At 40.7% G+C, this 24,280-nt stretch overlaps 1 long non-coding RNA gene across 3 annotated transcripts in view; it reads right to left on the bottom strand.

The window, feature by feature from the left end:
• The window catches only part of LOC138183130 (uncharacterized), a 176,050-nt gene extending 157,992 nt beyond the window's left edge, over window positions 1–18,058 (bottom strand). For all 3 annotated transcript variants that reach the window (XR_011173995.1, XR_011173997.1, XR_011173996.1), the window contains exons 1-5: window positions 17,886–18,058; window positions 17,043–17,461; window positions 16,662–16,768; window positions 16,272–16,555; window positions 1,127–1,176 (exon numbers count right to left, since the gene is read on the bottom strand). This is a non-coding gene — a long non-coding RNA (uncharacterized LOC138183130). The remainder of the gene's footprint in view (window positions 1–1,126; window positions 1,177–16,271; window positions 16,556–16,661; window positions 16,769–17,042; window positions 17,462–17,885) is intronic.
• Window positions 18,059–24,280: the final 6,222 nt, after the last annotated feature.

Genomic DNA, 24,280 nt, shown 5'->3' with positions numbered 1-24,280 from the left:
CTTTTACCCTGAAAACTTTCTAATGAACTTAGTATTGACTCGTTTCACCGAATCGTTTCCCGATCGATCCTGAATCCAGCTCTATTACACGCTCATAGATCAGTTTACTTGATAAGAAACATAGACACAGGCACGCACAAGGGCCAACTGCTTATTATTACGAGAGAACGTCTAATAAAAATTACTTCCTCGCCAGATCTAGATCAGATAATTGGCCAGATTATCGCCGGTTTTATTTACCAGGGCTGTTTCAAGCGTACAAGTTGGTTCCACGAAAAAGAAGAGCCTAGTAGGCCTTTCGAGTAGCTCTCACAAAGGCTCTCGCGACTGTCATCATCTTTATTAAGTACGCAGTACCTTTCAGCCGGAGAGCTGGATTTCCAAGTCTCTTCATCAGTCGTTCCGCTTAATCGGGCCCCGAAATCTTCCGTCCAACGAGAATTACCCAAATCATCGTTCCCCGAAAGCGGCCACCAAAAACGTGCCCATAAACTTCTCTCGAGTCCTCCGGAACAGAAACGACGTTTTCTGCATTTATGGGAGACGTGCTCCTGTCGTTGAATGACACTGCTATCAGCCAGCCAAAATCGCCCGTATCAATCTCTTCAACGGACAATTGAAATTGACACCGACTCAAGGGGAGGAAGGTCTCACACCCGCATGCCTAAATTGTATCAGCGAATCAGTCGCGGTCCTCGGTCCATTCGGACCGATTTCCACGATTAACGCGGTATGCACATCCAACACCGTCATCCAATAAACTCCCAAATATTAATCACGACCTTTTTTCCTTCCTATCGCCCTCACTGGGGTTGCTTTGTGTTATTTGAAAATTTATGGCCGTTTAGACAAAAAAAAAAAAAAAAAAGAAAAGGAAATATATTAGGATGATTTTATTGGAGCTTTTAGAGTTCGATACCTGCGTTTCTTATGATGGGCATTGTGGCAAGAATGGAAGACTATATAGAGCGATTGATACGCTAAATAAAGCGTTTTTAAACATGGAAAATGATTTGTTTTCTACTTTTAAGTTTCAGGACGGTGGTTAAATCGAATTAAATCTTTTTGACAGATTTTGAGGTTTAGTTTCAAGTAGTCGTATGAAATATACATACAAGTTACTTACTCGTACTGCGCATTCACTCGTCAGAATCCAGAAGGTGTTCATCAAAGATGCTGTAACACATAAACGTAAGAATACACAATTAGTCAGTTGCACACAATGCTAAGTTCGTGTTTCATTAATTGTCGTAATGTTATTCAAATGAAGTTTAAGTATCTTTAAGTCGAGTGCATCGCATTTTGACACGCAATAAAAAATAAAAGATAGAAACCCGTGAAACGCCCCGACCTCTGAAGCAACTTTATCCAAATAGTTTCTATTTTTCAGCTAAACGAAACAATGTTTTCCCTTTGCGCCAAAAATGCTTTGCTAGCAACATATTAAAAAGAAAGAGGAAAGGAAAAAGAAAGAAAAATAGATCTCATACAACGTTGCATCGTTCTTCTTCTTGGGGGCAGCACGGAGGTGTAAAACGCGGAGTTTTCTCTGCGACGTAAATGCCGTAAGCGCGATAAATTTCCCGTCGGGAAGGGAATTCCAAAAGTTTCCGATTCAAAAGACGCCGCGTGGAGAAGCGGGGATGCGAAGGCGCGGCCATGAATTATGCATGAAAGCTTCGATTCGCGGATTAAGCGAGCGCAACCCGTGGTTCTAGTGTCTATTCTTCGTCCTGAAAGCCGAAGCTAGCCAACCGGAGCTGTCCGTGGCGAATGTTGAAAGATTCGGACCGTAGAGAATGGATAAAATCGTCAAAGGGACCAGAATCTATGAAAGCATCGCCAAAACGATCCAGTTTCCTTTGAATAACTCCATCCCTGCACAACTGCTCTTACTACATCAAACAGTATCACGATCGAAATTACATTCATCACGTTTCTGTCTTATCAGGTACGTATCGAGTTGCTAAAAAATTGACTTTCCTAGTTTCGGTATTCTTCCAACAAAACGACGATGTATTTCTTCGGAACTAATTAACCCTACGTGTAACTTAATATAAAAAATAATAAGGTAATAAATATTTTACAGCGATTTCTAATATTCCCGATCGTTAAATCTTGTCAGCGTACTTCCACGAAACCATTTAGTTTCTCCTCCGCGTATCGATAACGATCGGAGGGCATTATCCTCAGAGAATAATTTATCATACGAAGAAACACCAACCATACTATTTCAAGCAGAGCCGCCGAAAAAATGTGGAACTAGCGAAGATCGATCAAAAATTTCTATCACGAATGAAGGCGAACCGGTACCGGGGACCGTTTCGGCGGCTCAACCACATCAAAAACCGATCGCACGGGACTCCAAGACGCATCATAATTATCATGGAGCCCCGTTTGCGCGGGTGGAATACGAAGCAGCCGGGGCAGCCAGCAAGTCTCTTCTCTCTCGCGGTATCAGGCATTTCTATTTACGGCCATGGGCTCCCGGGGCCGACGAGTTATGATATTGTTTCGGCTGCTTCTCGGAATCTACGCGATCGGTGACTCGGATAAACCCAGAAAGGGAGAGAAAAAGAGAGAGGGAGCGAAATCTGCCTGCCTCCGCAACCCTATCTCGGTGCTTTCTGTACCTTCCGACCGGTTGGACCACGGACAGAGGGAAGCGGGGTCAGACGGAGGTATACACTTTTATTTCTTCATCAGGCAACGCTCAACTTGCCTACCTTTTATGATCGCCTGACTGCTTCATCAGTTCACCAACTTTCCGAACGCTGTATGCCCAGTCAGGTTCCTGATTTCATGGTGTTCCTTCCTCTCTCCCTCTCGCTCTTTTTTCCCTTCCGTTCTATCTTCCTCGCTTCCACCTTTTTCTTTCGTCTCTGTTTTCTCTGGTTCATTGCTTGTTGCCGCGGAACGGATTTTTCTTTGTGCTCCACTGGAACGTTTGGATCGCGGATTTCACGGCAATTTGGAAATTGTTACGCGACAGGCTCGACTGCGCTTGCAACGGGCCACGAGCCGGTGAATCGCGGAAATTTTTCGTCCCACGTTCATCGAATGAAAGAATTTGTATCAACTTTGCTGCTCGAGCTACGTATCGTGTTTACGGATCAAGTTTAAGGCCGGAATATCATGCCCATTCCCTTTAGAACTTGTTTGAAATGTTTGTTGTGTTAATAGAATTATGCCATTTTCACGTTCACAAATATCCTTCCGAAGGGTCTGAAGAAACGTTATGTAACAAAGATATGGATCACAAAAAAGAGAATAAAAAGAAGATGACTACGCTTCTCGTAAAATGACAAAGTTTCTTTGTACACCGATTGGATCTCCCAATATGCTAAACGAAACTAAACTATTACAATTTTCTATGTACGAGTTCCAAATGTAATGTGTACACAAGTATATTTGGAGTAACTAAAAAATACAAAAATAATAATCAAAACCTCTGTGATATATCTTCCAAATTTTATAGCAGTATTTCGATTGATTTGAAAAAGACCGATCAATCTTTGCTCCCATTTGCTGAAGTTACTCCGAGTAATCGTTATCAAAGGTTCTCAATAACTTTGATATCAAGTTAAGTAGTTAAACTCAATTGATTAATAATTATGCATAGTAGGTGATTCTGGTCGAACGATTAAATTCGGAAAACAAGTTGACCGTGGCCGACTGCGCGAATCGTCGCGATAAATATCTCGGTATTTAAGAGAAGGATATCCAACCGACGAAAACGCACGTGAACCCGTCGAGGCGGCACTGTCCCTAGAAACGAAGTGCAGTAAAACGAAACAGCGATGACGCGCACACGTGTTCGACACGATTACTATTCCGCGGCCGTGCCTGTCCGGTGACTTATGTTAATGTTGTAATTATATCATCCTAATCTACCGAGTCGCCGCGTATACATAGCCTACGTGTCCACATCCTATCAAATACCCATCTTGAAAACTGCTATACGTGCCAGAATGCAAACTCCACAGTTGCGAAGCGAACTCGCGTTTCTCTGAATCTCACGGACACACTTTGCCCGTTTCAGCCTTTCAGTCTCCTTCGTTTCGTTCCGTCTATCCACTCCTCTCTGTGTTGAAAGAACCGTCGTGTTAGGGCGGATAAGTGGTTGGAAAACCTCTGGACGGAAGTGGGTTATGTGAACGCGAAGGGGTTTGACCTAGAAAAGTTCTACCGTAGTTCGGTGGATCGTCGAAGTTCCGCTTTTGAAGAAGATCGAGCCGTTTCGAATTATTTCGCTTGCTCTTCTGCCAATAAGTTGAGACGGTTCCTCCAGTTAAAAGGAACGTATTAAGATTCTCGGTAATGAGAAGTTTCGTTAAATAACATTCCTTGGAGATCATTGTTGTAGCTATGTGATTGACGAAAAGTTTTCAATTAATCTGATTTTTAGAAGCTCGATTATCAATATCATAATTTTCGATATCGTTTATACGTAAAAGAATGAAATATACTTAAAAACTTTCAGAAATCATATTGCAAGATACATTTTTCGTACATTGACATTAACAAAAGCTACAAATATACCTACAGAAACGTTTAAATCATAATTTAACATAAAAGTATCATGTGTAACGTTGAAGTGAACTTTCCATCAATTATTCACAACTTTAAGTGTAACATAATGATACCTAACTAGCCCTGCGATTATGTTTGATCCTATCAACGTTGCCAAAGTTGTCCAACCTTCGTTGCTGGAAAACTTAAGCACAATCAAATTCCAATAATTCACGCTACCCTAACAGTTTTCCTAACCACAAAACGGACCGTTTTAACCCTGAACAAAAGTTGATGCAGAAAAGGAGCGGTAGTTGAGAGAGCAATGGCGAATATTCGGCGGAGGGAAAGAGAGGAGAAGTTCCCAGAGAGTTATCCTAGGTTAGTTATGGCGGCGACAGTCCCCGCGCGCGGTTACAGAAGTATTTGAATGGCTGTCGGCCCTTGTAAGACGTCAAAAAGTCAAAGGGAAACCACTAAAATCAGTTAGGGATCTCAACTATGCGTGAAAGTAAGAGGGGACAAGAGAGAACAGACTCCAACGACGAGGAAGGGACTAGGAGATCACACGAAAGGATCGGCGGAGTTTATGGAAATTTTTTTTCCCCCAGAAAAGGACCGTTACACGCGTTTCACCTATTTCCGTGGCACGACCACTCATTGGCTATATTTTGTCCTTAAGACAATAGTTTGTCGTTCTTTACGACCCCGCCGATATCTCAGTTCGAGAATTATTGTCCGGGAATGTGTGTCCTTTAGTCTGTAAATCGTGAAATATGTCCCGACCCACGCGACCTACAGGAAACGAGGAAAACGAGAAGCTGAAATCTCAATGCGCTATCAATACAACGCTGCACTTTTTCGTTACGTGTATCGTACGGAAGAACATCATCTGGATATTCTGATCGTGATATTCGTCATTATTATTTATGTAATGTATGTTGAAACGAAAACACGGTTTTTAATAATTAACCCTCTATAATTGAAATTTCATTCGCTTATAAGAAATAAAAATTGTTCATTTCGACGATGTGATTTGGATGAAGTATACGTTTACTTTCAAGGCTGATACAACTAAGAATTATTTTCACGACCTCATATAAAAATTTCATCGGTGGAAATCAATCTAGATTCACACGTTCTTATCTGAAGAATAGAAGAGGGAGAGAGACAAGATTAGCTAACTCTGCACCATAAAGATCAATTAGTAACAATGGTGTTCAATCTGCTCCGCCATTGAGGAGATTAGAAAAGTTGAATGGCACGTGCCGTGCCGCATGTTTCCCTTATCGACAGCGAAACGAACGCTTCAAGTGCATCAGAATTCATTTGATCGCGTTCCAAGAACACGCGCACGATTCTGTGCAGCATGTTACCCCATACACAGCAAGGAAGGGAGAACGAGAGAACGGAAGAAGGAAAAGGACATGGCCGGTAGAGCCGCGGCGTTGCGAAGATGCGGATACATTTTTTACAAAACGTTTCTCATTCCGCGGCGCATTACTAGAGGAACGAGAGAGGGATGATGCGCGGGGAGAAGCTTGGACAAGGAGCAGGCCACGAACGGAAAAGAGGGAGTGGGAGGGAAGGCGAGCCTGAACATTTCGTGAAACAAGGAAAAATGCGACTCCACCGAGGCACGACCGCAGCATTTTTGTCTTTACAAAATTATGTATTCCGCAGGCCTCCGCCATATCTCTCAAAGCATAACAAGTTCCCTCTGTGTCTCTCTTGCCTCCCCCCACCTACCCGCCCTCCAACTCACCCCCCTCGACCCACGACCACTATTTCTTCCTTCTTCGCTCTTCTCGACTACGACCCACGAGATACCACCGTCCTTCTTTCATCTTCCACAGCTCGTTTGCTCTTTCTACCAGTCCCTCTCCTCTTCCTTTTCCGGCCGTGTGCTCGTGGATCTCCTCGTCCCATCCGCGCACACACCCACGGCGCGGCGTGCCACGTCTTTCCGCAGATCCACGTCCATCGTTTTCCTACGACGTAGAGTCCGTACGAACGCGAGCCACAGCTACCGAAATCGAATATCCTGCGGGAGGAGAAGCTCGACCGTGGGATAGTTCAGCCTGTTCATCGTGAACACCAATCCTACGCTTTGATTTTCTCGCTACCTTCTACCTGGTTAATAATCCCTTCAGCTGCCCTATACTGGATTGAAACGCTTCCATGTCTCTACCGTTGGATTGGAAGGTTCTTAAATTTCCCGAGTCTAAATCGACTCTTGGTTATGTTTGCACTGCTGTTTGTACTGCTGTTAAGTTCGTTAGACTCGAAGGGGTTTCGCTGGGTTTTTAAGTCAATTTGGTGTCGTGTTTCTTTGTCGATAATGGTCCTCATATAGTAGCAATATAGTAGAAGCATTTTATAAATTAGGGTCTTTGTCCTAATCAAGATGCATTAGTTTCGAATCTTCAATATTGTCATGATTATCGACTAGAGTCGAGTACGGCTTTTACAACAAAAATTAATGAAATATTATTTTTGTTATGTTAGTAGAAAAATTCAGTAACTTTGAATATTTCGCTGGAAATAAACAATAAAGAAAGATTGACCCTTATATGGAGTGGCCGTAACATTACTAATCGTCGTAGCATTAAACAGATGAATTGCAAGTAAGTTACACTATGAATACTAGAAAGTTGTATCGAAATCTGCGCGTCACACTTAGCTAATATTCCTGTTACTGATTCATCTAAGTCGCTCAATGGTTCGCACAATACGATTTCAGCGAAGTAAGCCTTTAAGCCTACCGTCATGTCAGAGGAATCCACGATCTCATTGAGAGACGAGCCAGTTAACACGAACCACGGTTGCCACCGTAAAATTTTCGTTTTCAGATCACGGGGGATCTGGTTTACTGGCGGAGCAGCTTGGAATCGGCGCGAACATCGCCGGTTTCCACGATGGCCCATGTTATGGAGCCTCGTAACGGTATCCAAGACAGTTCGTGGAGATTTCAGCTCTCGATCGGCCGATGTTCGAGGAATTCGACTGTCGGCCGCGCGATCGGCAATGGTAGACGTTTTGTAGGACCGTTAGACGCTTGTTGACGAGCAACTGTTTGGACATTATGCCCCGCTTCTCTGTAATCTGACCGATCTCAGCCGGTGTTCCTTACGGGGGTTGGGGCGGCTGGTCGTGTGGCGATCCATTACACCTTCCACGCGGTATCTTCTCGCAGCATCTAAGACAAAGTCTCTGAAGAAGGCGAACAAGAGAAGGGGGGAGAAAAGGTATCCGTGTCAAACGAGGAGGGCCACGGAAACTCCCCGCACCCGACGACATTGACGGATTCTCGTCGCGGGCTCGATGCGATCAACGCCATGCCGATCTATCATTCCATTCGAACAGTGCTCGCCAACTCCTATTAGAGTGAATGATCGCGTGGAACGTTTCTTTATGTTATTCGAGGGATTGTCTCGTTACTTAACAGAACATACAGCGCGCGGTTACAACGATGATACGATCTCTAGAGATAGTGCAAGGTCTTGCACGAAGGTAAATGAATAGTGGAATGAAACAATTTGGAGAACATTGACATCGACTAATCGAAAAGTTTGACTTTCATTTGCGATTGTAGATAATCCCAACGAAATTTCAAAATTGTATTTGTTCCTTCGGAATAACTATATCACTGAAATAAGTTTCAAACGTTTTATTCGACGAATGGTAATCTAATAAAGACATTGCTGAGTATCCCAAAATTTCATGCTTTTTGAAGGTTTAGAAAAGCGGAAGAATGAAGTTTGAACATAAGTGATTCAGTTAGCATGTGGTGGATTAAGAACACAAGCTACGCTTTCTGCAATAAATAAGAATTTCAGTAAAACTGTTGTGAAAGATAACGCCTGATATATTTTAATGACGCTGAATCGAAAACACACGAAACCATTTGCGGTGTTAATATTTTCTGAAATCTTATTCCTGGGTCCCTACTGTCAGTCATTCTCGTCAGAAAAGCACGTCGTTAATCGGACCCAAAAACACACCTAACGAAAATCCTGATTCCCAGGGATTTTCAAATTTCATAAACAACGTTCGTTGAAACACGATATTTGCGGCTGTTATCGTCCCGTGGTATCTCCGTCTAACCTCTCGAAATTTCATGAAAAAAGCAATCGCCGCGAGGACCCGTTGTAATTCGCGATTGGCCTCGTCGAGGAACGACTTTATTGGAGCTCCATTAAACGGGAAAAGCAGCGAACATCGTGCACGTATATGACCGTCATAAATCGATCGTTGCGCAAATTGCCTTGGCCCAACATCTGGCATCGTGTTTGCCTATCAGTCGGATCACATTCAACGGCGGTGAAGGACAGAGGAACCGGGAGGAGATCAGAATTCGATAAAACCGCTCCAGACCCCGGTGTAAAGTGCTTTACCGCGCTCCGGAGCAGGAGGTAAATTGCGCGTAGTGCTGCGTTCGGATCTTGTAGGAACGAGTTTCGCATTTTACAGGCGTGTGATCGTTCTACTAAACGACCAATCGAATCGTACTGGATCCCCCGTTTATTCGCTCCTCGAATGGATCCGTTGTCGGGCTATTTACTCTTCGAGCCACGAAGAACGAACGCGCGAGCAACTCTGTTCTCCGTGGTCGTCCCGTCGTGCTTTTCTTGCGCGCCAATGCGTCATGGCCACGGCCACGTTAACGTTCGTGTTTTCTGAAGACGTTGCTTGCCTTTGGATAGTTCCTTCAATGGGCTATGAGTAATGCTCCGAAGAACATTTTTCTGGCTGTCCTCCTCTCGATTGCCCGCATCTCTCCCACAGATTCCACGCTTTGCTGGAATTAAGTTCGCCGAATGCGGGAACGTCATATTGGATGAAACGTCGGTTTACGTCGATAAAGGGTTGTTGTCAGACAGTTTCAATTATATTGCGTTTAACTTTATAATTCTTTCTGCTATTTTCTTTCATTAGCGCGAATGAGTTTTATGCTTATGAGTTTTATATCGTCAGACAAATATTTCTTACAAATTAGATACTCGACAAAATGTTTAATCTAGTGTGGTTAATTGATAAGAATGAAACATACAAAAATTCCTAAATCAGCCTACTGTCACAAACGTGAAAAATTGATTTACTTTTATCGAGTTTTCAATTCTTTGCGCTTCTATTATTCGTCTCACTTATATAGATTGACAATTATAACTAGAATTTAGAAATACACAATATCATTCATGATATAACTTTTCACTTCGATGTCCATAGAAATTTTGTATGAAAATAATATCACAGAAAATATGTTGCATCAACCGTTACCATAGAAGGAAGCGTTATATTTATATGGATATAATTACCGGGCGCAAGAAACTACCTATTTGCCTCTTTATTACTTTCAGACTCCAGTCGACTTGACTTTCTGTAACATCGTAGCGAAAACGATGTTTAATTAACAGTAACATCAGCTCGTAATTACTTATTGCGTATTTTAATGTGCTCCTCGCGTAAAAAGATTCCAGCAGGTCTAGCACGGTTTTTACGAAACTGTCCTGTGATCCAGGCTAGCCGATAGCGTCTAGCTTCTACTAACCGATCGTTAGATATACGGAAACTTTAACGTGGTTCAGCATCACGGCAGTCAGTTATAAGATAGCGACGCTATATGATAGTCGCGATGCTCGTTCGAATTTCAATTTTATACAACGGTGTTAATCCACTCGTTGCTAATTGGAAAATTAGTTTGGGCATACACGAGCAGATCGGCGAATCTGATGGTGATTCGAGGATTCGAAGAACGTCACGAACCTTTTATCCCTTTCTGTTTTGGCTCGCTTGAACCCTGTGAGAAAACGTTCAATTAGCCACGAATGAGAATCGACAGGACGTCTGAAATGACCGTCATAAAGTCTTCGACGAATTATCGTGTTTTCAGGATCCAGTTGAGTCCTCGAAGCGAGAGGCTATCGATAGAGATTGGTATCGGGGAGTCGATTTAAGGTCATGCCCGGAATTCCTGATGATTCTATTTCAACCTCGTTGCCTTTCCAGCCTGATCCTGGCCCATCTTTATGTCATCAGCTTTCTCGATAACTATACCGGGCCATCCCATCTCCTCGGCTAATAAAAGTCTCGATTTTAACAGCATGACGGTTCTACTACGGTTCTGATATGTTGATACGTCAAGAATAATGGCTTTAACAGGGCACACTGGCTTTAGACCATTCGAAAGTTTAGTATTCGGGCTTTCTTGTTCTTCGAGTCGATGATAAGTTCTAAGCTCAAAGGTATTTGAGTTTAATTTGTATGTTTCTCGCAATACGTACAATTGGTAAATCTCGTCGCATAAAACGCAGCAAAAAAATTATTATGAAATACTGGAAACCATTATGTAACTCAACCTATACTCTCGAAGATCATCTGTGATCCAACAACATTGAACAGTAACAACGTTAGTGTTTTAAAGACAACGTTCTGCAAATAGATTTATAATGGTCAAAGACACACTCTATAAATTATGTTTTACGATACCAAAAGAACCATAGGCGCTAAAAAATCAAATTAAGCGTCAGAACGAACAAATTAACGCAGATTGGAGGTTTGAGCGGATCAGCGCGCGAATAGGCCACGTGCAGAGGTGGTCGGGGCAGCATAGACAAGCGTCCATTAACAATTATAATAAAAGAGCCGGCGTGCGGACACCAGAGGAGACGAACTCTGCTCGGTCCAGGGATAATTTTAATTTAAACAAATGGTCAAGAGGGCGGCATCTTTGTCCGCGTCTTGTATTATTTATGCCCGACTACTCAGAGTGCACGTGCGCCGCTGTGTCATCGGCGGGACGGGTGCGTTGCCTCGTGTCGTGTCAATGTTTTCCTGAACCCACCAGGTATACGACGTACCTGCCCGACGTATTCTCTCTATCTCTCCTACTTGCTTCTTCGTTGTTCTCCCCCCTCCCCTTGTCATCTCTTCGTCGTTCTCTGCCCCTTTTGCCCTGATTTATGCGATTGCGACTAGAGATGCCTCCTCCGCTCATTAGCAACTGGGTTCTTGACCCCTTCGCTCTTCATGGTTAGACTTTGCACTGTTTACAAGGTAAACAGTGTCCCCAATGTCTTTGAATTTTTTGTTTGAATCAAAAGACAATTACGTATATGGTTAAGGGAATTTGGAAAAAGTTTGCTAACTATTTCGAGAAAGAATTCTTGGTACATGATTGGCAAACTTGAAATTCAAATTTAACGATGGAATTATATATGTATAATTTTGATTGTGACCATTAGGTCGCAAATTCTTATGCAATTTCATACTTTCACGAACATAACTAAGAAAAATGTAATACTTTACGTATATCTTTAAGGTTTGAGGTTACCGATGGAAAACTTGTAGTTTGAAAAATGAGACTAAAATGAAATAATGGGAAGAGTTTCGTTAGTGGAACAGTTCTCTATAGTATCAATATAGAGCTACAAAATCAAATTTTACCAAACTCCATAGTTATATTCTCGGTATTTTTTTTGGAAGTGATTCCGACGAATCGGATATAAAACTAAAATTTGGAAAATAGGTTACTCAAAGTATATAATCCGTATTGGGTTTGTAATTGCGCGTCACCGATGACGTGATGAAATTTTCAGATTGCAAAGAGACGCCGATAAGGGGACACGAAGTTCGCAATTTGCGGGGAAATGAAGGAGTTAGGCCGCTCGTTGCAGGCCGAAGCGACCGTTTGACATTCCAGTCGTTGTTATTATCGGCAGACCGGCGGATCTGGAGGGACTCTGATGACTCAGAGCTACCGAGCCGTTCTGCTAATTTTTCAATTTATTCCTCCAATTACGCCGGGTACGCGATACGCCGACAATTGGCCGTTATTAGTTTCGAAACGCGACGTTCAGGCCGGGGTTTCCGTCGTCAGAACGAATTCGCAACTTACGAAGCTCTGACGTCTTCTACCACTCCTCAACCGCTTCTAGCAAACTTTCCCTTCGGCAAAATTTGAAAGAACCTTCTTACAAGTTGCTGCAAATTTTTTGTTAACAATAAAATTGTTAGGTTTTCCTAGCAAGTTAATTTTTGAAAGTTTTTTAAACAGATGAAATGTCTTAATTTAGAAGATGGTAACATTTCCGGAATTTTCTGAAAATTTACTACTAGATGGATTCCTGAGTACATCAATTCTTCTTTGCAACATTTTTCTAGAAAGAAATTATGTATGTTAAATATACACTACGATTGCAAACTTGCAATCCAAACTTGCAAATTGACCCTTCCACATTGTCCATTTATTGTAATTTATCATTCTATCCGACGAATAAATCACGTAAAGGTTTCACACCCCACTTAACGCACCAATCATTTACGACATTAGCAAAATAAAAATCTAAAAAGGTCCGATACTAAAATACAAATACGATACAAATCATCCAAAAGCTATCAAATATTAACTAATCATTCCTAGTCTCTCGCTTATCGTCGCACATTCAAACTATTATCATTGACAACCACTTAAACCCAGAATTCTTCCATTTAGAATCTTAGATCTTGGAGAACTGCATGGAGGACCAATGGCCTCGCGAGAAGCACGGAATCTTCGGGAAAAAGATGCAAAAAGTGTTGGACGCGGTCGCGGTCGCGAAGAAGAAGTAGAAGAAGCATCGCGAACGCGAAAGGAAACAAATAGGGGAAAAAGGCGAAAAAACGAAAAGGAAAAGAAAGAAACGAAGAAAAAGAGAGAGAGAGAGAGACATTTGCTCGAAGAGTAAGCGAGTCTCGTGAGGAGCGAGAAGGACGGTGAGAATAGCTGAAATCACGATGTGGCTGAAGCAAGAAGGCCCATCCAGTCGGCAAAGGAGAAAGAGAACAAGCGAGAGCTGGAAGGAGGGGGGCGAGCGTGTCCCGAGCTACCACGCGGCGTCTATAGGCCCTTTGATCTTTGCCGCTCTTCGCTTCTGCCTCGCTCTATCGACACTTCATACTTCTACGGCTGATCGCAGCCATAAAACATTATACCAGGGCTCGGCAGAGAACCGCGAGACCTTCGTTCGACGGTGCCCCATTGTGTCCGCCCAGTGCACAACCTCTGCCTGCCTTTCCTCGCTCCCCCGCGAAACCGTCATCACGAAACCTAGCGAAATAATTAAAATGCGACGCTCCATCGAAAAGCCAGCAACCCGAGTTTTTATGTTCCTCTCCATCGCGGACTGAATGTCTGCAACGGTAGACCTTTTCTCGAAGACCTGTTCTGTTGCAGGTGCGAAAAGTATTAGAGAGGAGCGTGAAGATGATGTTTGTTAACGAAATTGGCGTACGTCGTTGGAGTATTTTTGGTAATAAGACGGGGTAATCGGGGAATTTTAATGGACAGTGAAATCTGTTTACGCTGTTCATGCTTTTGTTGGCTCGGTGGTTAGTGCGTTTTGTGTATAAATTAATACGATGCTTGTGGATTTATCTATTTCTAATAGGATTCAAAGTTTGCTTACGTAATTTCATATGATTTTTCCTTCTATAACTTGATCATTAGTTTTACACAAATTGATTGAGTAATAAATTGATTGTTTAAAAAGTACTGGTACGGTCTCCTACTACGAAGTGATTTGTATTCATCTTCGCATGTTACATAAAAACTTTTGAAACCTAATAACGTGTTATTTATTATATTTTGCAGAACATGTACTTCGTTCGCTATTTCGTCACTAAAAATTTTCATTTTTAGAGACAATTGTTCAATGATTGCTTTGAAATATAATCAATATTATAATTAGTATTTTGGTTATTGAATACCAAATAACAATTAAAATCATATCAGAAATCAGTTCGTCAGAAATGTAATTTCCTTGTTCGTACGTTGCTTATTGTCAGTATCAGTTGAACGATAGCTTCCGCGAAATAGCAAAGAATTGCCTGCGAGTTTTTGCTGTACAACTTTTACCTGTGGAAATAGCGTTGAATTTATGGGCTATTAATATCTGTAATGCTGCGGCTACATAGACACAGACGTATCTATTAATAGGGCCAGCAAAATACTAGCGTGCACCGCAGTTAACGCACCCACCACGCTCAAGAATGATAAAGTTGGCTGTCGCTCGCACTCTATCATGTTGTTAAGACCGAAGGTGCGACATTTCTGCGGCTGGTTTGAACGTTACTCTAAAATAACCGGATCCGAAGAGAAAAAATTGTTACGACTTCCATCTCGAATTGCAGAATTTATTCCGCCGGCAAGATTCATACGATCTCTATTATACACGATTTCTTTTCATTCCACGTTTAAATAACGTTTCATAACATGAAACATCACGCGAAACGTTGCAAAACGTCGATTACACGTCGCTGATTCGATAAATATATACTATACAATCTTTATTTCTTATTACGATCCAACGATCGTTTCTAATGGAAATTCGTTTAATTGGAAAATAGAGAGAAAAGAAGTAAGAGATCTTGCCGTGAATGTCGTCGAAAGAAAGATGAAAGACGTCGATGGAAAGATTTTGTCCGATATTTTACGACGTGGCGCATTCGTGGTCCGCGACCTCGAGAAACACGCTAGGTCGGGTCATTAAGAGGCCACGAGGACTTTTGTTTTATAGAGGGCTCTACGGTTTAAAGGAGATAGTATCCTTCGAACAGGGAAGGTCAGCCGAATTCAAACGGCCGTCTGAAAAGGTCCTTCTTTCCCGAGAAGTGACCCGATCGTGTTACACCGGCATTTCGGGCCTCGTATCATGGTAATTATCCATCCTCTTGACTATGGAGACACTTTGGATTGGGTTACACTTGTTGGTTTATGCAATTAGTGGGCATCATTTTTTACGCTTGCGAAATAAATTCTACCTCTTGCCATACGTTTGTGCAGAATTCTAAATTTCCAATTTGTATTTAATATTAAGACTTTCTGTAGACATTGTATATTTGTTTTTAATTATTCTTATTCTTTCGATATCCATTTCACTACTTAATTCGTTTTACCATATCACCTGATTTATTTCTCTTTTATTAATTAGTCTCGAGAAAAATACAATAGTTGTTAACAAGCCTGTTCCCTTCGTCTATGCTTTATATCAAAAATTCATTTCTTTTTAAATTGGAAATCGGTAGTTTGTATTACACAATAAGACAATCAATCGCAGATCCTTCGTATCTTGTTATTTATGAGTTTCTAGTAATATAGTGAATCGCTTGTTTATATGAAATTTTCATTTCCAGCATCTCATCGTTACACGTATCTATCAATTAAATCTATCAATTATGCAACTAACCGAAAAGCTAAAAGCATTTCTATAACATCCATTAATCCACTAATAATCTATCCGAGGTGTATCACATTATATCATCTTGTCCCTTGCCATATCCTGCCTGTTTTTCTTTTCAATTGTACGCCAGAGCCGAAGCAAAGCGATAGAGACCGTAGAAGCCATCAATTGTATCCACAACCTCTCCCTTTCGTTGATTAATCGATATTTCTGAAAACGCCCATGGGACCCGAACTCATCTTTCTCGGTCGTCTCGGGAGACTCAGGAGGGACACGAATCATACTGTTACGGATACGATCCGTTAATGACCGAATTAATTTTTCCATGCGACGACGAGTCGTACACACGCCCGAGAAGAGAACGACAGAGACGGAGGATAGAGAGCGTTATTAATTAACTTGATAGACCATAAATAAAGCTCGACCCGCCCCCTCCACCAACCGCCTCCACCACTCTCTGGAGACGAATATAAATAAATAAATGTCTCCGCGCGATGCGTTATGTTAATTGGGGCGTTGTCTCACGGCATTCGCACGCACCTATTCTCATTAGCCTTTTACTATCGAACAGGACTCGTTACATTTATTTTATAACCGCGTTCCTCTTCCGGTCCCAGCATGAGTTACCATCCCACTTACGATGTCGTGTTGCACGTTTATTAATGGTTGCAGCTTTTCTTTCTTCCATGTGTCGATCAGTTCACTATCTCGTTGGCGGTTCTCGTTGCGAGAATGGAATTAGATTTTCATATAACTTTTAACACCTTGGAGATTGCAAACACAGAGTTTTTGATAGCGTAACTTGTTTTTAAGAAGTAGTGAAGCTATCGATGGAGCTATACAGATATAATGAAGTTTATATTTTTTTAGATTTTTTCAGTACAAGTAGTATTGAAATGGTGTTTAATATATTAGATAATTTATACTTACTTAGTAAACGATTGTTTTCTCAGCAGATCATTTTCAACCTATTTCAAGTTTTTCTCAGCACTCTAATAAACAGAGTAATACTTTGCGGGACTACTTACAAGAATACCCTATAAAGAAGAATTATAGTAAATCTCTATTTATTAGGACGAATTGAACTTCTATCAAATGAATTCATTTATTTGAATAAAAAAACGTAATGGACAGAATCAATGAATGTCTATTACATAAACCGTTTATCTTCAGACATCCAGATAAATAGAGCATTCATCTGTATTTACATCACATAAATAAATTCTTTCAGAACTATTACGCTTTTAGATTTCAGTTACGTAACATGACATATGGTAAGAATAACAGTAACCTAAGCTGCAAGTAACTTACACAGGTCTTTGATCCGTTAATATCTTGGATTTATTGAAGACACGTGAGACACTATTATTTCGCTGGTTAGAAGAATTGCTAGATGACAAGGATCGACGAAAGATCGTAGAATCGCAACGCGTACACGAAACGCAAGGGAATTCGGCGATGGCCTGAGAAGTGGCAAGTAACGACTCGCGTCAAAAACGCGACAGATCGTCGTGCATCAAGCGTGGCCGTAACAGGCGCTTCGCGACGCGCTCGTTACGAGTCGGCCTTGTTCTGATCCACGTTGCATTTAGTCAGGACCACCCTGTATCCGCAAGACGCATCTGCCCACGTACGTGGACCGCTCCCGACGAGAATATTTATACAGCCATTGTCCCCGAATCTGGCGCCGATAACTCAGTCTAATTATGCGCGCGCACCGAGATGGATCGCTAGAAAAAGTACAATAGAAAAACGGAACGCTTAAAAGTTTGGAAATAGACAGAGATCCTAAGAAAGAATAAAGAAAGAAATGTTTCACTCCATCGATCTTATCAAACATATTTGAATCGTCAATAGTGATAATTAGAGCGCGGATTTGTATTCATTTAGAGGAAATTTGGAAGTGCAAAATTACACGACAAAATACACAATATGAACAACGTATATAAAATGTCCAAAGTATAATGCTTTCTATAATACTTGGTAAGTAAAATAATTGAACAATAACAAACTCAAATAATGACAATAGATTACAGATATGAATGTAATAACACATTGACATGTTTATTGTATTAATTTTTCTTAAGTTGCATTCGTAAACATGACAACGAAATCTAGCCTTTACTGTATAGGTTAATATCAAAGAGAGGGTACCTGATATTTCACGTTGCTATCGGCTAAATATCAGTCCATATGCAGCAATCAGCTCACAGCACAAACACACATATACACATATTCATACACTGAACATTTTAAAAAACATCACAAATTTTATATTCAATCACGAGAAAATTCTACGTGTCATCAATATCCTCGCCATCTTAGAAATGACGTTTCGCATCTTCGACGTTTGATGTGATTGGTCATTTACAATTATAGCGTCGCTACTAGCGGCGGGCCCATTTGAATTTTAAATTCAAAGCGGTTCGTAGTTTCTCACTGTGTATTAGAAACAGCAAAATTATTTCAAATAATTCGGAATACTTAAAACTCTTAAAATTCTTAGTAAATATAAGAAACGCAAAGATAAAAATGTCTATTATGCATATAATTCGTAGAAATATATTGTATAAAGTATTTCAAGTGGAATACTCTTTGTAATATTTTATTTAATAGACGAAACAAATCGTCGTTTAGGTTTTTATTTCTTAAATTGTGTTCATAAAACAATGAATTTGCATAAATATCCGCGGACCATCGGTAAATTTTGAATTTTGTCTCGAGTTTCTAAGTTTCGATAACTCTTGAAAGTATCGAAAGTCCCGAAAATCTTAACAAGTTTCACATTCTCCTATTCGAATTACGTAATATTTATTTCCATTAATTCAAATACTGGAGGTACAACTGAATTACGTGAACGATTTCGTCGAATCAACTCAATTTTTCTGTTTACCAGGTTAACAGAATAGAACTGTTAGCGACTATGAAGGAAGTATTGCACCAACAGTTTAATAGAGCTCTCTCGTGCATCGATGATGCTCGAGGTTGATCAACAAAGGCCAAGCTGCTGCGTCGAAACATAATGGATCATTTTCGCGGCTGTCGAAAGCCATTAAACGGCTCATCATGAATTTCACAGGCCGTTCAGGCAATCTGTAATAATATCGTCGATCGAGCAGCACACGTAACGACGATCGGCCGTATCTGGACCGTGCCCGATTCGTAATAAACTGCGATCAACGACTATGTAAGTCCGTTGCGGACGTGTCCGATCGCGATAGCCGGTTTTAGCGCTACGGACAACACTGCTCCGCGTTCTTTGAAAAACCTTCGATGATCATTAAATTATATCGCGAGTGGGTTGTCCATTTGGATTCGTCTGGGATCGATATCCAGAATGACTTTCTGATTCCTCCGGCGACGATTTCGTCGTTGGGAACACATTTCGCGAAGCTATCGAGTCATAAAAGCAAATTATATGTACTTGGATTCTGCAAGGCCAATCAGGTTTGTCCTATCAGCTTCGGAAAAACTGTTGTTCAAGATAATGTCGTTCACTAGCTATCGTGTACGAGTATATACTATATCTACACATTTGACGAATGTCGAATAACATTCGTTCTTTTATACAATTTTGTACCTGTACATATCGAATTCCTCTATTTATGGGTTACAAAGTGGTACTTAAGAATATGTAGGTTGCTTTGATATTTTACAAAATCCCCAACTTAAAAAAGTACGAGTATAAAGTAACGACTATAGTGAGTAAGATAATATAATAGTAATATAATAGTCGAATGAATATTCTCATTGAACACCATATATTTTGTATAATATATTATATGTTCGTACGATACCATAAATTAAAACCTTTTTTTAATCAAATGGATAAATATGTAAATTAATTCAAATATAAGAGAAAACGTGGAACCAGTGTGAAGTATCTATGAATACAAATATTAGCTTCATAGTTGGGAAATGAACACAAATTGCAGTAGACTCTCTGTAGACGGAGCTATTTACTTCCGCACAATAGCTCGCATTTCTACAATTTTCGATGTTCAAACGATCAAATAACACGCTGGGGTCGAGAGATCAGAATCATTGGCTGAGGGTCAACGACCATATTATGCGTTGGCTCGCTGGTCGCGTTAGATTAGAATCGTTTATCGTCCATCAATGAGAGGAAGTTCTCTCTGCGATCAACGGGATGAACTTCAACCAGAAACGACTTCAGGGTTCAGTTGACTGATCGGGAACAAACTTCTGCATGGAGAACGAAGGTGAAGTCCGCTATGAATTGCTGCCTTTATAAAATTTAGACAAATTAAAATTGGATTTTTCTTGTAAGCAAATAAAATGAAAAAATAAAATTGCTTCAGGTAATTTATTTTAAGTAAACTGTAATCGTACGCACGCAATCAAACAAGCATATTGAGTGCAGTCGAGGTGAACGTAACATCGAAAAGCGGATGCCTGTCGAAAAACTGGTTATTTCAGGGGAACAAGCGTCGACACGAGACGCATGCAGCTTAATTCCATCAAGTGAGCTGGGCCAACGCGCCGGAAGCAGGTTTTATGGGAGCGCACATGTTAACTGAGACAGATCAACATTAATTTCAATAGCACGCGCTCGGTAATGATAACAAACAATTAAGCGAAGTCAAGTCGGCTCGCGGCATGAGATCATCGATGGTGTGAGGGTGTCAGAATTAAATGACACGTAGATGGCGTGTGCTGCCATTACACTCGTTAACGCTCCTCCGCTAACGTAACTAATAGATTATGAACTCTATGAATTAATAGCATCGTCACTGAAACGGTTCTCATTTCTCCGCTTCGAGATGAAGCATCTATCAATCTTCTTTTTAAATTAACATCATATTCGATCGATTTCTCTTTTCAAACAGACCTCTAAACATGTAGATTATTTACTTGTCACGTTGGCAAATACTCGCACATACAATTTTTTTTTAACTCATTAATCATGCTCCAGAGTTTTAATAAGTATTCTGAACTCTTAAGATCTTATATTCTTATACTTAACACCTTATACATATCATATACGCACAAAGACAGTTGCAATGACACAATTATATCTTGTGACATGCATCGTATAGCCGATAATTAAAAAGTTAAGAAAACTGATATTATCAAAACGAATGCGAAACAACCGTGACGGAAGATCGTCTCTCAATGAATGCAACATGAACAGAGCTCAAACGTCTCAATCTTGCAAGCTGAAAAATTTGCATGAACCACGTAGCAGAGAGACATCTGCGCGACAAGCATAATTACACTGTAGGATCGAATGCAATTACAGATAAGACGATATTTTGCACAGTTGGTTCTAAACCGAGCATCAATCAGATATTGAGAACCGCGTTTGGACGGCGTAAAATAAAACACTACGGTGGATCAATTAGCGAATGACTGCCGCGATAATATCCTGTCTGGAGCGTTGGCCGACTCCGTTCGGTGCAGCGGCAGCAGATCTCCCGGACAATGATGTCATCGTGACATCATAACGTCATTCCGATATACCCTTCGTAACTTGTTGCACTGATCTCGTATGATCGTAACGAATGATATCGTTGCCAATTTTTCTTTCTTTTTTTTTCTTTTGTTTTTTTGTTATACATACTGTTTTACTTATTCGTTCGATTGTGTTACGAGTATCGGATCTTAATTACGTATAAGAATATCTATGCGGTTGTCCGATGATATTTATTAGTATTATTCTCCTCCTTCGAAAGTTTGACAATTTATTATTTCTTGATATACTGAGATTTACCTACGTGGTGTGAAATATAGATTACTGATCCCTAGGTCAAAATATCGAAAAATTAAAATATTGAATATTCGAACATTTTTAAAAGTCACACTAAAATTTTGAAGCATTATTACAGTCTCCGTGTTTCCAAAATACAAATAATTACTCGTTTAAATATCTCTGCACGAATATTGTTAGTCTTTGATTTACACGTATTCGAAAAAGTATTGTAAAAGTTCATATCATTTTGGAATTGAACTTCGGTATACAAGATATCATCTATCTATTCTTAAGAAAAAATATGAAAATGAAATTTTGAGTAAGTGAGAAGATCATTGAAAGAGAAATGAAATCAGCATCGGTGGAATAGCAAGGCTAGAAGAAGCTGCGAATGCACTTAGCACCCCGATCACGCAGTATGGGACACGCGTGCGTGCACGACGTAATTATGGTGACGCGTGGGCCAAGACGCCAGTGCATCAAAGACTGAGAGCGAGAGTGTTTGTCGTTCATTAACTTCTTGCCACTGAAAGAACGGAAAGAAAGGAAGAGAGAAAAGGCGTCTGATAAAGTCTGGTCCGAGTCAAGATCCTCTCCGTCCTCTCCTCTCTTTTCGTGACCTTTTAAATACGAGCCGCGTGGGATTCGCGGATTTAAAAGCAAGGAAACGCGTCGCAAGTTTTGCCGGAGTTGGAAGAAAATCAGCTAGTAACGCTTTCCTGTGGCTTTAGCTGAAATATTTTCGGACAATCGCTGATTTCAGAAGAATTCTAGCGTATGAACTGTTAAAACTTTGACATAGAAATTGCCTAATGGTTAGAGTAACTGAATTAAAATAATAATAAATATCTTTGAATTTGATAGGTATTGTAATATTTCTGCTCGATTATACAAATTAAGTATTACTTACGATATATCGCTAATCATATTTTTTTATACTCTGATTTCTGTATCGATATTCAGTTACATTTTGACAAAACTTCAGGGCAACGTAATAAGCACGAAATCGAAAAGAAAATTCCACGAACTAGACTAGCTACTAATTTCGGTGGTTTAAAGCGAAACAGGGAACTTCTGTGCGGCTTTCCTCTCGATTAGAATCAGAAGCACAAATATTCGGTCTCCATACAGGAAGGCGATATTTCGTTTCTTCGTCGGAACTTCGAGGGAAAACATATTCCACGGGAAGTTGGCGTTCGATACGGGTGTAAAAGGCAGAGAGAGAGAATATGTTGGTACGCGTGCCCGTATCCCGCAAGTTTCCGCGGCGTGGCAAAAGCGCTACGGATCGCCAAAGCGGCTAATATAGCAAAGTTTTCGCATCATCCGGCTAGCTATCTTCTATCTCTTCGGCTCTTTCCACGCTTATTAAGTCCCGCCAGTGATTTCTGCAGCCAGCGGGAGGTATTCCCAGTGTATATAATGCTGCCTTCGAGCAGCCGTCAACCCACTCTCCTTTCGTTTCCCTCTCCTCGAAAGAGGCTCATTCGCTTTCCAAGGATTCAGATTCGAAACGCGCCGGAAAAAACGGCCGCCGTATTGGAACTTTCAACCTGGAAATTACGATGTAACTTGGCCAACTTTCCGCCGCAATATTTGCCAGCCACGCATTGGTAGATGGCTACTCCTAAATCGAACTGGGCTTATCAAATGTGAAACCTTTCTTCCTCGAGTCCATAACATTCGTTACAATTTATACTGCTGCGACAAATTTAGGAACAGATCGATGCTTGGAGTGTTGAATCTTTCTTTTATGGAACATTAGCTTGAAAGTTTATGAAGTTCTTCATTAATTTGTCAACTTGTCATCATCGTCCCGTACATTCTCAATAGAATTTCAGTGAAGAAATTTTCACACTTGTTCCGTTGCTTGAAACAATTCCTCTGTATTTTCCGCGCTAAATATTCTTTATTACGTCTTCGCGTATGTTTCGAATGGATCTAATAAATCTGTTAGACGTAAAAATTCCTTGAGACATCTTCAAATTTTCAGTTCAAAACACGCTCAAAACACAGAATTAACCAAACTAGAGATGAATTATCGATAATTTCTCGCATTTGCGTAATCAGGAAGAACAGATCCACTCGGGATTCGTTTCATCCGCCATTCACGGACTTCCGTTTCGAGAATTTCGCCCCGTGTAATTCCAGCTGCTTAATAATTTCAAATGATACCGGGCTTATCGATAAAAATGGTTACCTTCCTTAGCGGATCCTCAAGACTCACATGCCCGGTGGATAGCACGAACCCCTGGCGATTTCACGGGTTTATTAGAAGCAAATCAGGAGGATAGAGCCTCTAATCAAAGATACTGATGAGCGGGACTGTGTTGGTTTGGCATTATGGTATTATGCGCTGTCTTCCTTCAGCTCGTTCGCCGCCTCTTCCATTCGGCTTCCTACCCTTATCCTTATACTACACTCTCGTTAGAGACATTATATTGCCTCTCCACCGCTAAATCAAATCCGTGATTGTGAATAGAGCGGCAGGGGTTCTCGGAGCAGTTCCGCGGATCGAACGTCTGTTCAAGTTTTGCGTAAATAAAGGAAACCAAGACATTGAATAAAGACTAATCACATACCGTGAACTATTGGCAGATTTTTGCAACATTTTGCCGCGGATCCTAAAAAACAGATTATATATATTTGATATAATTTTATATATATATTTATATAAGATAAAAATGTTAAATTTTAATTTAATGACCGAATTATGAATTTTACTATACTTTCGGCAAATATTACAGAATGTTTTTAATACCATTACACACCTCGAAGCATAAAGCTAATTATTTTCTCGAAGGACGAATAGGTACTTAATTAGCCAGGACATTAG

The sequence above is a fragment of the Bombus flavifrons genome, chromosome 9 (genome assembly GCF_040668555.2).
Source record: "Bombus flavifrons isolate JBK064 chromosome 9, iyBomFlav1_principal, whole genome shotgun sequence".
Lineage (NCBI taxonomy): Eukaryota > Metazoa > Arthropoda > Insecta > Hymenoptera > Apidae > Bombus > Bombus flavifrons.
This window is presented reverse-complemented; position numbering and strand designations above follow the sequence as displayed.